At 36.9% G+C, this 17,371-nt stretch overlaps 1 long non-coding RNA gene across 1 annotated transcript; it reads left to right on the top strand.

The window, feature by feature from the left end:
• The first annotated feature begins 406 nt into the window (after window positions 1-406).
• Window positions 407-4,363, top strand: LOC134157841 (uncharacterized). The gene is made up of 2 exons (XR_009962488.1): window positions 407-560; window positions 4,193-4,363. It is a non-coding gene; the product is annotated as an uncharacterized LOC134157841 (long non-coding RNA).
• Window positions 4,364-17,371: the final 13,008 nt, after the last annotated feature.

Genomic DNA, 17,371 nt, shown 5'->3' with positions numbered 1-17,371 from the left:
AAAAATCAAAGTGACTTTTTTTTTGCTGAGCTATAGAACAATATGTGTTCTGCAGCTGCCTTGGATTAAAATAATTGCTTTTCATTTGTGTGGTACTTGCACCTAAATTTCCAAGTTCAGAATAATAGAGAAGGTTTAGCTCAGTCTAACAGCTAAAGGAATAAGCAAAGAAATCCTTTTATCAACTACTCTTAAACACAATAAATAAAGGCTTAGAAGCAAACAACTGTGTAAAGCAGTCCTAGTTGAATGGGCTACTGCCTCTCTTGAATGTATCCTATAGAGAAAGCTGCTTTTACAGCATACTCTAAGTAAAGCTTAATTGCCTCCATTACCGTTTTAGATGGAAAACACCTGACATGCCTATTCCTAGCATGGATTGCTCATTGGATAGATGTTTGGGAAGGGAAGAAGTCAAGTGTTAGACTGTGTTGTTTTTCTGCTATGCTGGGTCACCTGTTCGAGTGCTTTGTGTCTTTGCTTTTAATGTGTGCTATTAACAGGAAATGCGTCTATAAAAGAGTGACTGCAGGTTTCTTGTGACTTTCTCTGTATTTCAGGTAAGATTTTTCACCTATTGTCTTAGATTTGTCAGCAATACTGGAAAACTTGAGCCAACAAAGAGCAGGAGCTGGGGCAGGAGAGGCTGAAAGAATTGCTACTTAATTTGTCTACAAGTGGGCAACAGAAAGTCTATTTGTTTTTTGCCTCCCACTGGGGAAAGGAATTCTTTAAGCCTACTTTTATTTTAGAGTGGCAGCATAAGATGAGTAGTATCTGTGTTTTGTCCTAAAGCAGTGAGAGGAAGGCAGGATTCAGTGGGTTACATAGATGTCTTAGTCCTCTGTGTTTTAGTATGGTTATTTTTTACAGATTACATGTTGCAGGATGTGGCAAGCGTGAAACAGCCCCAGGGGTTTTCAGATTGTTTTAATGGTAATTAGAGTATGAAAATGTGAATAGTATTTCACAGTGGCCCCAAGTAGACAATGTTGCAGTGACATAACCTAGAGGTCATAAGAAAGGCAGTTTCAAAGTGAAGCTATGTTGCAAAATATGTTCAGGAAGACAGTCTTGAGTCTAGTGCTTGTCCATAACAGTGACCTCTGAAAGGAGCTATGTCTGATAATACCATGCCATATGGCTGTAGCCTTCAGTGAAGCACTCTGTCTATGATAGAGAACATCAAAGAGTTTCTTGCAGCTTTCAAGGTCTTTGTAGAGCACATCTGAATTTTCAGATGGCCTGTTTAGTTTAATAATCCCAGCACATTCTTCACCTAATCATTCCTTGACTGGCTTTTAACTCAGCTCAGCTAATTTAAACTTGCTACGATTTAAGGGCACAGCCTTGTAGTCTCCATTAAATAAGAAGGCTGCTAGCTGAGGATCTGGAGCTGGCAAATACATTATCCTAATTAGCCAGTGAGTAAATTGATAAAATCTCATCAACTGCACTGCATATGCTATTGCAGATGATCAACTCACTGTAAACAAATAAGATTTTGTCAGCTTGCTGTAGGCAGAAAAGGTATCTCTGTGTGTATATATATGTACATAATATTTACTGGGGGGATAGTGAATGGCTCATGAGTGCTGAGTCCACTTGCCCTGTGGCCAGCCAGTTGATACTTATAATTACACCTTGAAGAATCTCTTAAAAAAATAGAATGAAGTTTATTTTTGAACCACAACTTCAGTACAGTTGTCATTAGTTAATAAGGTAATTTGCATATGAAGCATGGTCTTCAATGGCTGTAACTGCACCGTAAACAGAAAACCAAGTGACTTGCTTCACAGTGCTGGGTCACTCGTTCTGCTGCTTCTCTCTGAACTTGCCATTTTTACTAAGCTGCTTGTGTGTTGTTTCTTTTTTGTCGCAACAAAAACTCATCATGAAGGTAGTAGAGGATGAGGTCTTAAAATATTATTAAATTTAAAATGTTCTGGATTTTCTACTACACCGGTGTGTGGGGGTTAACAAGAAGGAAGGGCTTTGTTATCTAATTAGATATCATTAACTATTTGCTATTATTTATCCAAAAGGTACTTGCATCTATCATACATAGAGCATCATATATAGAATAGCATTACAGTAGAATTTATTTGAATTGGCCCACCAATATGGAATTGAAGTTACTAATATTTTGGTCACGGTGCCCATTCAGGGACAAGGTCTACAGACCACTGATGCTTTGTCCTGCAGGTCAAGGTGTTTTTTAGCAAGTAAAAAAGCAATAGGTTGAAAGTAAGTCTTGCACCACAAAATTGAACACAGTTGATGTAATAACCATGAATCACAAGTGTATTTGGATGCCAAGAAACAGATGCTTTATGTTTCCATTAGAATGTGTAGACAAAATGACAGTTTTCCAATGAAAATATAATCTAAAAGTTGTTCCAACCCAAACCATTCTATGAATCTGTGATTCTATGATTCCTTCGGTAGTGGTGGGAAGGTAACTGTAAGATCAGTTTCTTTTGTCTCATGTTTATGACAATACATTGCAATTACAATACTCATTAGAAATAATGAGTACTTGTGTGTGTGTGTGTGCTTACAGTGACCATATAATGCATGGTTCTCCTTGAGCACTGCTTTGACTGTGCCTTGGCTAAACAATTGCCAGCTCTGCTAGGTGAATCCCTCTTATATCATGCAGGCCAGTTCTAGTGTGAACATGAAAGTGTGTGAGCCCTACTTTTTTCTGTTCTGTCAGAATGACTTCTGTTCACTTACCACTCAGATTATAAAGGGACAAAAGCTCAGCCAGTGTTATTTAACTGTTAAAATTTGATCAAAGGCTTGAGAAAAGAATCCTTTTCTCCCAGCAATGTGGGGAGATAGAAAGACCTGGAGCTACTGTTGAACTGTGCTCTGCATCAAGTCTTTTGAAGTCTGTGGTCTCGCCAAAGGAATAAAGCCGTTTTGCCAAAGCTGGAGCTGTCATGATAGCAAGCCCCCTCTTTCTCAGCTCCTCAAACTCCTGAGCAGATGGTGGCTGGCAGGAAGCCCACTGATAGTGTGAGTCTGGGACTCTGAAGGGTCACTGGTGAAGTCTTGCCCTGCTCCTTTTCATGAGACCGTATGCAAGTGCAGCTTATGGTCAAACAGACGGAGATAGCAAGCTTCATCCTTTCTGAATTGTTGCCCCCCACCAAACACCAAGGTGTTTTGTTGAGGGTTAAAAGCAGGGATGGGATATTAGTGCATGGAGATTTAAAAGATAAACAAGTCCCTGCAACAGAAAGACTTCATATATGCTACTTTTTTATATGTTACTATTAGTTTGAGTAGGGAGGATGTGTGAATTTTCCTAAAGACTCACAAGGCACCTCTTAGTGTTGTTATAAGCAATAATGTTCCTTTGCAGACAGGTGTGGGTTTTAGGATTAGTTCCTGCTTCCTCAAATGCAAAAGAAGGACTGTGATGTCTGGGCTGCACGACTGTGTGCTCAGAGTTTCTTGCTTGCTATGCTTCAATCTAAATTTCTTCCTAAATACTTACTGGCATGATAAAACTTGTTACAGTTATGACGTGATGTGTGTGACCTGTGGTACTTTGCTTATTTAGATCTTGTGAGTAAAACTGTATTCTTATTTGTGTATATGCTAAAATTGATTAAAAATTTCGTTGGTTTTTTTTTTTCCCACTTCTTCAAATTAAGGAAGTGCTTATTCTAAAAGGAATTAAAATAATGATCTAAAGACTTCCTCAGTGCTTTGTGACAAATTGAAGCTACTACTTATAATGCAGCACCTGTACATCCCAGTTTTATCAGGTATCCCTTTATTGCTGTTGATTCTGCTATAAATCAAGGGTGGAGTGTGTTTTATATGGTTTTCTTTTTTTGTTTTTTTTTTTTTTTGTTTGTTTTTTTGTTTCCTGCTGACTTTAGAAGGCAGATTCTTAGACATTGAAATACCAGCACTTAGCACTAAAATATGGATAAAAATCTTTGTAATCAGGTTAGGAAATGAGAAAATGACTGCTTGTGGAACCTTCCTTATGATTAAATATCGACATAGCTTCTGAGATACAGTGCTGCTTCAGTAAGAAAAAATAATTTGGAAGAACGTCTTCAGAACACGTTTCCTTGAAAACTCTTATAAGAACAAAACACAGCTAGAACAAAAAGCCCCGTCAGCAGCCAGTTTCTTATAGAGTTCTCCTTCTTTTCTTTTCCTGTAGGCACTGAACAGTACGTGACAGCACTGCAGGTGCCTGCCTAAAGGAAGCTCTGCTGGGATTTATTGATGTAATTTCTGTATAAGCAGGGTAAAGATATTTTTGTGGTATTTTAGAACTCAATGTGCTTTAAAAGTTGTGGGAATTTTTTTATAAAGCAGAATTTGGCACAAATTTTATGACACAGGACTCAGGATGGTGCTAAGTAGAACTTCAGCATATATTATGGTTATACTTGTTAAACAATTTATCTCTGATCACGGGAAGGGAAGAAGTTAACAGGACATTTGCCTTGATTATAGCTTTTCTAGGTGCCCGTTCTGTTGCATTTATTTACAGGATGTTCTGATTGTAGCTTTTCCCTGCCCTGTAGTTGTTTGAGTAGATTGTTATGGTTAGTTGTATAAAGGGATATAATGAGAATGCTCAAGGTCATAGTCAGTGAGGTGATTTATGTAGTACAGTAGAAAACTTTTCTGGTGTTTTTGACATCTCAGATTTTTAACTGTTCTTGGCTAAAAACAAAATTTGGGACAATTTTTCATCTGATAGAGGTAGTATTAGTACTGGGGGAAAAAAATATTAGGTTATTCAGAAATGAGCTATGCAACTTCAAATGGGTTTCTGTGCACTTCTTTTCTGGGAGACAGCTTAGGTTAATACAGAAAGATCTTGATCCTGGAAGTAATTCCTCAACAAGGAAAGAGCACAGTAGTAGGCAACTATGTATCATCCACAAAGTCTATGACCAAATTCATGTGTCCATATGTCTGTATTAGATGATGATGACTAGAACTGTTGACATCAAGAAATAACTGCGGATAACTGGAGTGTTCAGAAAGGGAAGTGAAGACAATAGCAGAAAGAAGCGGGGAAAAACCTACTGCAGGGAGTGCGTGCTAAGGATAATCTCAGGAAGCTGAAAAGATGGTATGATTCTCGTGTACACTGAAGACACTTGTGCTATGATTATATTGGTGTTCATAAACAAGACACACCCCTAAGTGTTGTTTTCTTTTATTAACAGCAGAGGTACTGAAAGAATATATAAAACTGGGTTGGCAGGGAAGTTAAATGGTATTTTTCTAGATGGTGCTCCTTCACCTTGCTTTTTGATATATGAAAGCTCCAATATGGAATTGATACTGAAGAAAGCATATGATTATACAATATTTTTAATTTTCACTCTTTTTTTTACATTGTCTGAGCTATGCATAAGTAAAAGAAGCACCAGACCTGCAATTCACATAGGAGTTCCTCAGTGGCAAAAACGGTTGCTTAGGCTTGAACAGAAGGGAGCTGAATCAAAATTGTAACATGCTGGTTGGACAAGCTGGAAATTCCTTGGATTTGCAAGTGGATCATTTGAAAATGCATAGGATGATAATGAAGGCAAATTAGCAATTTGGTGTTCTGAATTTGATCAGCAAAGGAAAGGAGACGTACATATTTCTGCTCAGAAAGCCATTGTTGGAAGTGACATCCTGTAAAACTTGAACAGAAACGAAGTTTACTTACGGTGTGTCTTACTCCCTGGTGTTTGTATTCTAACAATAGTTCTAAAAGGTACATTTCCATCTATGTAATTTTGTACATTGCTTGGCATGCCTGCAAGGAATATAACAGGAGTTTGAGCACTACAAGTATTTTGGGTTTATTAAATTGGTTTTATTTGTGCCTTTATTACCCTCCTGTATATATAAAAGTTGAAGTCGGTGGTTGTCACAAGTCTGGTGAATCTTATTTGGGGACTTGTGCTTAAATGTTCAGAGGAAAATCTAAAAGACATGCTGTTGGTTTTAAACTATTTCATAACAAGGCATATGATTCCTGTAGAATTGCTTTGGGAATAGCAATTGTGAATTAGAGCAAGGCATAAATCTGCATTTAATCACAGAAAAAGGAATGTCTGGACTGTGTTCTGTAATGTTCACGTCCTAGTGCTTACTGAATGCCAATGAAATGGGAGGATGATTGTGTGTGGAACTTCTGGTTCTGATTAAGCTAAAATCCTATTTGCAGTGTAGCGGCTCTCTGTCCTCTCACTGGTTCAGTGCTCAGACTTCCACTATTATGCTGTTCTAATAATAATGGCATTTGGTTATCAGAAACGTAGTGACTGACCTAGGCTGATTTCAGACTAAATCATATGCAGCTTTATTCCTTTTAAAATATTTTAATGTTTTTCTCAGATGATTTGTGTTAAATGGGCACATCAATCAAGGAATGCACTGGAACATAGAATTGCACTTGACACTGAGTGTTCTTTTGAAATAAGTACTTCTGCAGAGGTGGAGCCATTTGTTAAGCAAATTATAAAACTAGCTCATGAGCAGAAGCCTATCTCTGTGACCAGAATTGCTTATTTCTGTCCTCACTCGGAATTTTGGTAATCTGAAAATTTATTCCTATGTTTAAGAACACCCAAGGCAAGTCAGCTGTCAAGTCTTGAAATACTTTGAAAGCTGAGAAGCAGAACTGCTGATTTACTGAAAGCTTTAATGCTTTTATCTCTTCTCTTGGTTTTAAATTCATTATTCTTTGGATAGTGGTTTTGGTAGTCTCCAGTTACTTTGTAGTGAGGACCTGGGCTTACAGCCCTCTCTCTCAGGTTCTTCCAGTTCGCGTTTTGGACCCAAAGACCACTTGGTTAAATTTATCAGCTTCTAGGTTGGTCAGGAAGGACTGAAAAAAATATCCAAATTAGGCATAGCCAGTCATTGTTCATAAGGAATTGCAGACTACAAAATGTGCTCTGCAGAACACTCTAAAATACTTTCAGTACAGAGAAACTTACCTATTGTAAATGACCCTTTCCTTTAAAAACTTGGAACACTAGCAAAATACTGGCAATATTTGTGTGCCAGATGTGGCTCTGGGACAAGCAACAGAAGAAATGAAGTGTGTTAGGGCTAAACTTGAAGATAACAGAGTTTGTTCTTTAGGTAAGAGCTGGATCTCTCCACTAAAAAATATTCCAACACTTCTGATAGTACCACATCCCTACCTCTTAAAATCCTCTCATGCCTCTTAATATCTGCATAGTGATATTGGCAGAATCTGGAAATTGCAACTTCCATTTAACTTTTTCAGGTTAATGGTTAATTTTGATCTTTTTCAGACCTCAGTATTCCTTCCCCCCCTCCCCCCTTTTCATCCTTTTTCTTGCTGTTTCTTTATGTGCATCCTTATTTTTCTGCCTGTCCTCTGAGGACTGAGGTCTCCAGTGTCCTAAGCCTGGCAACACTGTTACAGGGTGCTATGTTTCCATGAACATTATTATGCACACTTTCAGGCTACATGCATCCTGCTCGTTTCATGAATGCACCTTTCTGAGCCTTCTTTATCAAGGTTAATTTCTTAAAAAGTTTATTAAAAATTGTAAAATTTTTTTTGTTTGTTTGTTTTTTGTTTGTTTGGTTTTTTTTGTGTTTTTTTTTAAATTTGTTGTCTTCAAGTTACATCTCACATTAGCAAGTTTGGTTGGTTTTTTTCCTGCGAATCAGATAACTGCTACTTAGACAAATTACTGCCACTTTAACAAATCTTGTTGGGCGTGAGTACTTCTGAGGTTTGTGTTATCCATTAGCTTTTTCAGTGGTAATAATAGCTGTACCAGTTTGTTTCGAGTAATGTAGCAGTCCACAGTTTTGAATTATCTATGCAATAAGTCATACATTTCTATAGTAAGTTTAAATTTTACAATCATGTCCAAAAATGAAACTCTAAGCAAGTTAATTTTCCATTTTTAGCAATGTTTAAACCTATTATGAATGAGATATAGCTTATATTTCCGTAGGTAGTAACTAGTAACTGGAGGGAGGAGAAAGTTGGTATCTTAATAACATTTCAAAACTAAATGAGGTCATATTAAGCTTGCTTCAGATGAAAACATTAACATGAATTATTACACATTCTAATACACTAGAAAATAATAATAAGAAATAAAAGTTTTCTACCCTTTTTTTGTGTCAGTTTTGCCCAGTATGATATAATTTTGCTACAGTTCTGTCATGAAGTAATACGGAGATGCTGAGAGAGATGTACAGCTTGGAGGTAATTATATCTGAGGCTCAGTGTGCATTGGGATACTAATTGGCTCTTATGTTTGTAGCACACTGAAAGGTGGCTAGACTGAAATAGATATTCCTTCTATTTTCTGCTTGATTTCCAGCAGATATTTGACTCGTGCAAGAGAGGATACAAGTAGGAAACAGGAAAAAAGTAAGGGAAAGAGATGGCAGTACATGGATAGGATTTTCTATCTGCTTTAAAGACTTGCTAGTGGGAGGGGAGTAAGGCACTGATAGAGCAAAATAACCCATCTGTATAGATTGTTAGCATTTATTTGTAGATTAAAATAAAGACACTCTGGCCTGTTCATCAACTGTTAGATACTCCAGTAGCAATAAGCTAAATTTAGGATTCTGATGACTTTTGTTAGAGCATCTCTGTAAATTGTCTTTAGCAAGATTATTCACTGTAGGCCATTATGGAGAACTTTGCTTTTATTCCTCTGATTTTCTAGCATACCAGTACTTACTATTTGAACTACATATGTATAAAATGAACTAGCAGTAGAGTAGTGGAGACACTGATTATCTAAATTAGAAATGAAATAGAAGAGAAACCCCCCAGTAACAACATAGAGAGGCCTTTGGATGTGAACATCCATACTGTTAGGGATTTTGAGGATGCAAATATTCATTTTAACTCTTGCTGAGTTTTCGGCTGGCTAGTTCCCTATGTGGGCATGCATGAGAGGGAGGTCAGACTTTGACCTTCATGTTTGGAATTCTGCACAGATCTAATTGTACAAGGCAGAACAGTTTGGTGTGAGTTTTCTAATTAAAATATTGCCCTCCTCCCTTTGAACATATTGTCCAAAATAATTCTGGTTGTCTTGTACTTAAATCGCTATGCTACCTTTCATAAGCTGGGTGGCTATTTCTGAAAATAGCCACTGAAAAATTTGACATTTAAACCTGAATTATGATCCTTTTCTGTGGACTTATGGATTCACACAGGTCAATATGTAGAACTGGAGAAAGTTTGAAGTATTTTGAATTCTTTTTCATCTAGCCCAAAGTATAAATACCTCTGTCTCAAACTTCTTCCAACTAGCTTTCTTTTCAGCTAAGAGCAAATATTGATTTCTCTTTAACAAAGAATTACAGGAAAAGGCATTAAATAATCCCCAGACTGCTGTAGGCATTTGTAATGGAAATGCCATGTCAAACAGAAAACTTGATCGCATATTCTACTGTAGAACAAGGAACAGTGCCCTAATGTGTATTATAGAATCATAGAGTAGTTAGGGTTAGAAAGGACCTTAAGTTAATCTAGTTACAACCCCCTTGCCATGGGCAGGGACACCTCACACTAAACCATGCCACCCAAGGCTCTGTCCAACCTGGCTTATGAACACTGCCAGGGATGGAGCATTTACCATTTATTCAAGTATTTAAATATCAAACTTCAATTTAAAGGGCACATTTAAACCTCAGGAGATTTAAGTAACTTTAACCCTTATGTATTAAGTGCTTCCAAAAATAGGGGCATGCTGAAATGGTCAGTTTTGCATAGTTTGAATATTACTCATTAGTCACAGTTAATGTGCTTAAGGCATATTATCATGTTAATTTATTAGCTTGAATTGCTTTATATGTTTCTAGGGCCTTTAAGCAAATAAAGCCTTTTATCTGGTACTAGAAATGCTCATTTTATAATGCATAAAGGATTTGCCAGTCTATGATATATTTTCACCTTTGTGGTTTGAGTGATATCTAACCAGGCTTGCACAGGCTTCTCTTTTGTAGTAACTTTAAAGTTTCAGTAAGTGTTCCTTGCCATTGGAGTCAGATATCTTGCTGAAGCAAGGATGGCAATACTGTTACATTGTGGATCATAAACACACACATAAAACTTTTTATCATGCTTTTAAGTTGCTGAATTCTCAAAAGACTTTTCAAACAATGAAAAATCACTGTAAGTAATCTGAGATCCTTGTACTTGAAAATAATTTTTGCAGCACAAGGATGTGTGCTCTTTTCATCAGGTGTGACTGAAGAATCTACCTACAAACTCTCAGTGCATTGATAAAGTGCACTATTGTACTGAAGGAGTGCTCTTTGTTGGTTTGAGTGCTGCTCTAATAAATGAAAATTCTTTGTCTTAACTCTTTTTTGCTTTAGTTAAAAAAAAAAAAAACAAACCGGCATGCACTCCTTCCCTCCCTCCCCTCCAATCCTAACAGAATAAACATGCAAGCTTAGTAATTCTGTTCAGCAGTAAAAGACTGAGCTGGCTATAAAAGCAGAATGAAGAACATAAACATTTTTATTTTAAAGGCCATGATTACCTTGTCTTGTAACAGTGAAGCTGTTTTGGATTCCCAATTCTTCTAGCCTGCGTTCTGTATCGCCTATCATGATACAACTCTCTATCACCTGTATTCACCAAAATGAACTTGATTTTCTATGATTTCTCTGAAGTAGTTGAGCTGAACTGACATAACTGCAGATCAGGGCAAGAAAGAGGGATTTCTCCAGCTTTGCTAAGAAATCATGTCATTGATCTGCAGGAGTCTGTATCTGAGTAATTTGCAAACTGTTTCTACATCATCATGAGGCCTGGGAGTAAATCTATGTCCATGCCAAAACAAATTGGGTAAGTTTGACATTTTGTCATTGTGGAGAGATTACACTAATTTCATACAAATGGAATCTGTTTGGTTACTGTGCAGAGGGAAATGGTTTTGTCCTGAGATGATAACTGGGCTAATAGATGCAATTTAAATGTCATTTGCAGCTGCTAATGAGATAATCTAAATTGCACTTTTGTATATAAATTGCTGCTGTATCTGTGGGGAAAGGGGGAACATCATGGGCAAACCTGAAAAAAAAAAGGCATTTTTTTTAAGAAATTCTAACTTTTCAGTATCTCTTCACAAATCAGAATAATAAGCTGCCATCTTATAGATAAATAATGAGAAAATTAAAAGATCGCAATAAAAAAGAAAAAAAAACGGGAAGAAGGAAGAGTTGAAAGTTTCAAACTTGTAAGAAGTGCTGTAGCTGCAGAACAGCTTTTGCTCAGAGCTAAGAAACAGCTAGCTATAGAGTGAAGCCTGCCAGGATGGAATGGAGACACAAAATGCTGGAAATAGATTTTCATGAAACATCAAGTGTATTTCATGCAGCATTTATGTGACACAGCCTGTATTTCTTTAGAGAGGACCCCTGTTTCTTCCCCCACCCAATGTAAAAAACCTGGTATGTTTTCCTGAATTGATTTTTGCTTGGTGTGTTGGGGGTTTTTGTATTGGGGAGAGGGAAGGGGCTTGTTCGGGGGTTTTTGTTTGTTTTTAATCTTCTGGGGAAAAACATTAAAAACAATTTCATCTGAACTTACATAAGGGTTGGAAACATGAGCTATGTAAGAGGTGTTATAAAATGCTTATGGAAGTCTGATGTCAGTGCACCCAAACAATAAACACTTCACCTTTTTACAGATTTAGTATGAAAGGTTTATTTATGAATAGAAATGAATATCTGCAGTCTTTCTTCAGTGAGAAGAAATGTGCAACAGCGTTTTCTGCTGCTGTTGTTCGGTGTTCAGGCAAGGGTAGAACATGTTTTTCTGCTGTGTTGACCTTCTAAGATCTGTTCTGTGAAATGCAGGTTTCTGTTCTACAGAGAAGCAGGACTGTTTCTACTCTGCTTTAGGAAACACTAGAAGTAATTTCTTTAAATACTTAGATTTACAATATATCATTATACAAAAAAAAAAATTTGGCTAATTTGCAGTTAAAGCTAGGTTTCTGTTATTAAAGCACCCTTGGGTTTTTTTCCACAAAACCTTTGAGTGATATGACCAGCTTGATGGGGGGGGGGGGAAGAAAAAAAAAGAAATGTGTGCGCAATATATAGATGATGCGCAAATACATATTCTTTCTATAGCACATTCTTTTAAAATAGAATGGTTGCTTCTCCATAAATCAAGAATTAAGTAGTATGAAAGCTGTTGAAAACAGCTGCTGAAAACTCACTCAGAATTGTTAGACTATAGAAAACTGGGTGAATATTTGGTTAAAATACTTGCACCACACTGATAACAACAGTGGTTGTTAAAGTCAGCAGTTGTTTGTCAAGTATGGTGGGGTTTTGCTTGTTAAATTAATTGAGGCTCCTACTGTACTGACCTAGTTTGCTTCATCTGTCTTCAGAGGAAAGTACGAGCTGTGTGTATAATCTTGCTCAAACTATATTTATTTTGAAGCTATAGACCTGCAATATGTGGTTTTAAAGTAAATTTACAAGCAATTCTAGAGTATGGTAATCAGCTTTTAGAGCACACCTTATATTGATACAACTAGTGAGTTTTGCTATCAAATGTAGCATTTTTAAAACAATAACCTAAATGCCTTTAACTTAATTTGAGGGTTTGACTGCATTGTAAATGTAACAGTGTTCTGATTCGTTTACCTACTGGATACTTTTTCAGTAATAAACAGAGAAACAGTCTTGCAGAAAGGTGGGAGGCTGAGTGGGTTAGGGAAAAGAAGGGGCAGACAGGATCATTTGAATTGCGTCACTTGGTCTTTTTTTCCATATGTCAGAGCCCATATTTTAAGTTCCAGAGTTGGAAGACACATCCTGTTCCTTTTCCTCTTCACTGCTGGCTGAAGCTCACCTTAGCTTCCCTTCAGACCTTCATCAAATACATGTTTGATACCTGGATTATCTCTCAGTTGTGAGGCTAACGTTTCTCCCTTTTGTATTATTAGAGGTATTGTATAGCTCCCATGACATTGTTGGTAAGCTAGAAATAAGCAATTGAATTACAAATGGTATGAGAAAACTTTTTTCAGTTTAAAGACATAGGTAGTTGTATTTCAGCCATGATATTAATATTTTGTTGATGTTCTGTTCTTCTAATAACAGAAAACACAAGTGTAGCACCTGTATCTGTTTTTGCTTTAGAAGTTTTTTTACTTGATGGAAGAACTTACAGGGAAGGAAGGGGTAGCAGAAGAGATTTCACTCTCTTCTGAGATTTTGGGTTCTGTTTTCAGTTAAAAAGCAAAATATACACCTTTCAGTGATGTGAAAAGAATTAGTAGTAGACATCCTATTTCTACTGTTAGGCACTCTGAGACATGATGATGATTTCTGTCTTAAATCTCAGTTACCCAGGTAAAGAGAAAAATCTTGTGTTGCAGCTGCTGATGCATGGCTGAGGTTGTGTAAGTAGAGCAGAAGGTCCGAGTCTCTGTTATTAGAGATGACTACCAAGTTTTTTTCCTAACTTTTTGCACAGTTTTATACATATGTAAGGGACTGATGTGGATTCCTTAAAAGCAGCTAAAGTGTCTAATACAGAAATGTGGACATGTATGAAAGCACTTCTTCCATGACTGAGTTGGCAGAATGTTGTACCTCCTGTGTAAAGTGCAAATATACCTAATTCGCCTCTCCCTATCTTAAAGGTCTATAATTAATATCAATATTAAATTAAAAGTTCTTGATAATTTTACAGCTAGGGGAAAAAATGTCCTTGCTTCCAGGCACCAAAGTACTTCAAGTTTTTATGACTCTGAGATATTGTGGAGTATACTTGGTATCCTTGATACACTTGTAATTGAGGTATTTGGTGAGAAGTATAATATAACCCTACAGAAACAAATATATCATCTTTAATTACTGCATGGTGATATAGAACATATTCTATTTAGATTCATTTTGGAGCAGAGCCCACTGTATAAAAACACAGTGAAAAAGGGACAATTTCTCTGCAAAAGAATTCACAAACTAAGCACATGTGTTCCCTTACAGGGAAAGGAGAGGAGAGCAACAGGTATCTGAGGCTAAGAGAATGAAATCAATTTGCTGAAGGTCAAACTCTGCAGTCAGGGCAGGAATCGAACCTTAATCTGTTTTATTGCTTTATCAGAACACCTGTGCTGTCAATACTAGAGAATTCTTTTCTCAGATTATTTCTTGATTTTCACTATTTGCTGCTTTGAAAAAACGTCAAGAAACTTTGTGGAAGGCAATCCTTTATTAATGGTCAATTAAGGGTGGCAATGACTCCTGAAAAATTAAACAGGCTGTATCTGAATGTGTGGCACATACAGTCCCATGTTTAATGACTTGTACAGAGTTGAGAAGTTACAATAGATGACTTCTGTTGCAAGGCAAATTGTTGTTTGAGACTCTTGGTAAATACTGAAAGTATTGAAAAATCTGAGTAATCATAGCAGTAACCTTTTCTTTGAGAGTCATGTGATTTACAAGTTCCTATCATGTCTTCAGGAGAAATTCCTGTAATGTCGCACTGCACATGTACTGTACAATATGAAGTTTGTGTAATTACCTGGCTAAATTATTCATTTTCTAATATAATCTGGACTAGCTTGCTTTGTGGTCTATCAATCTCATTGCTTTAAGAGACCTGATACAGCCATCTTGGGGCAGTTTCAGAAAACAACTAACTTAGCAGACAGATACATAGTTGGAGAAAAAAATCTGAAGAGTGCTGAGAGGTAGGAGAGCACAACCCTTCCCTGAAAGGATTACTTTTTATACCTAACTCGGAAGCAAGACCGAACCAACTAGGACTGTGCTTCAGGTGGGGCAGAGTTTTGAGGATATGAGAGCTAGAGTTTTTAAATATTAAAAGTCTCATTTAAGATGCTGCTGCTTTTTCTTTTTTTCTTTTTTTTTTTTTTTTAAGCCTTGTTAAACACCACTTTCAGCATATCTGACAAATGAGAAGTGAATTCTCATTGAAACTAAGGGGTGAAACTTTGTGCTCTCTGGAAATTCAGTTTGTGATGAAGATCATTCTAAGCCAGATCTGCACCTGTGTAGACTCCTGCAGTGTCCTCATATAGTTTGTGAAATGCTTCATGATCTTCTAGTAAACAGTTCAGTTTTTGGCTGCTGGATTTTGTATATGTTGCCAGTTCAGCAGGAAATCACATAGCTGTTAAGTCACAAAGGTAGATTTCCTTGATAGTCAATGGGCAAATTAAGTTGGTTACCTTCATATTGACTCACCTTTCAAATACAGTGGAAAGAAAGAATGATGGTGCAGGATCTACACAGAAATCCATAAAATGAGTGGGAGTTACTGTAGTGACCGAGCCTCTCCATCAAGACTGCTTTGACAATGCTCATACATTACAGCAGCACTCCATAGAATCAGCTACTTAGGAAAAGACCTTTAAGATCAAGTCCAACCATAAATTTCATTTGCATCAGGAAAATGTCTCTGGTTTCTGGCTTTCCTCAGCACTCTGCCCTTTGCCATTGGCAGCAGCAAGAGAGGAAAAAGCTACATTGTGGGAGCTCTCAACATGGGGTATCATTTTTCCTTACTCCATGTAAAAAAAAAAAAATTTAGTGAGGCAATATAAAGCCATAACAGGTAAGTTAGTACATGGTCCCCCAACTGGTTAGCTATACAGTTAACTCCCATTTGCCAATTTGTTTGACACTCAGTTTTCAAGGCAAATTTTTGATTATGCAGCTTGTTGTCAGGGAAATAAATCAAAATGTCTGAGATTTGCGAAAGTTTGGCGGAGAGTCTGGGCTTGAGTTAAAAACCGACCACAAAACTAATCAAACAACAACAAAAGAGAAAACCAACCAAACCCAAGCAAACAAAAGTCCAAAAACCAACACAAACAGAACAAACAGGATATTTTGAGTTGCTTTCATTCTAATGCCTAATTTTGAATAATTTGGGATGAAATTAAAGGTAGCATTGAAGAGCTATGTAGTAAAATATGTAAGGGCATCTTTTTCTTGGGTGTAGCTGGCTAGCATGCTGTCAAATTCACGCAGATAGTGAGCTGTAGTTCAGCTTTGACCCTCAACTTCACCTTCACTTCATAAGGGTTTTCTTTAGGCTGGCAAAGCTATTCAGAGCTCGCTCTGATGTAGCTGGAAAAACAGGCGGGGAGCAAATAGCAGTCTTCTTTCTGAAGCTGTAATTAAGGGGGAGGTATATGAACTAAGATACCCCTAGCACAGTTGCATTTCCTGTTGTAGCAACCCTTTCACTGCGTACAAGGAGAACCGCTTATTTTTTATTTTATTCAATAGGATTTTTCTGAGCTCTCAGGAAAGGTTCCTGGACTCTCTTGCATACTTCCTGTGTAACCATATTGACGGTTTTCCAGTTGGATAGGCCTTAATGAAATGCTGAGAGTGGATAGCAATAGGAAAGAGTGTGTTTGGATTAATGCATGCTGTGTAACAGGAAATAATGAGAAACAAAGGAATGCGTTTTTTCTGACTGGAAGAAAAACATTTAATTTTCATGTTACAGAGCCCTCCTGAGAAACAGGGGATCCATTTGGGGAATTATAAATAAGACAAAACAGCCAATAGAATGTATTATTTAAAAGGAAATGGGAAATTAAGTATTTTATCTGGTTATTTTTTGGATGGATTTTGTTTTAAATTTCATTTAATTTTGAATTAAATTGTACATTTAATTTTTAATTAAATTGTACTCTTGGTTTGTACATTTAGGAAAAATATTGTGCTAGCATACCATGGTTCTCAGTCTTAGCAGTGCCCCATCTTTAACCAAAGAGTACACTTGAACTCATGTATCCAATTAATGTATGTCAGGGATCCGTATACATTTAGCAAGATGGTAATTAACATGATTAATGTATAAGGGTCAGTCCTGTAATATGTCAAATGCAAATATGTTTTACCAGCTATGCAAACACACAGCATATGTAAAACTACTTTGAGACATACTCAAAATAAGAGTCTTCATAAAAAGTAGCATTGTTCAGTTAGAGAAATGTGTAATGTCAAGCCACAGAAGTTCAGCGGCATTTCAGAGGGTTTAGTGAAGTTGAGGGTGTAGAGCAACATAACCATGCATCTCCTGATTCTGAGTCCTGAGCTTTAACTACTGTCAAGCCCTGATTCAACATGAATGGGGACATGCGCCTTTAGTAGGTGAGTAAAACCTGACCCTTAATTGCCTTTCAGGCTTTTGTGAACCAAACACCTATTTCCAATTGTTTTCTTTGTTTTTAAAATTCCAGGTCCTTTCTGTTAACAGCTTCAGTTGTTCGTTTTTTTTATTGGTTTGTTTTTCTTTTTTCTTAAGGTTAAGCCAGTGAGAAGAACCCCATGTGGTTAGAACTGC

This window comes from Pezoporus occidentalis, unplaced genomic scaffold, assembly GCF_034315485.1.
Source record: "Pezoporus occidentalis ecotype Australia unplaced genomic scaffold, CSIRO_AGI_Poc_V1 ctg121, whole genome shotgun sequence".
Lineage (NCBI taxonomy): Eukaryota > Metazoa > Chordata > Aves > Psittaciformes > Psittacidae > Pezoporus > Pezoporus occidentalis.
This window is presented reverse-complemented; position numbering and strand designations above follow the sequence as displayed.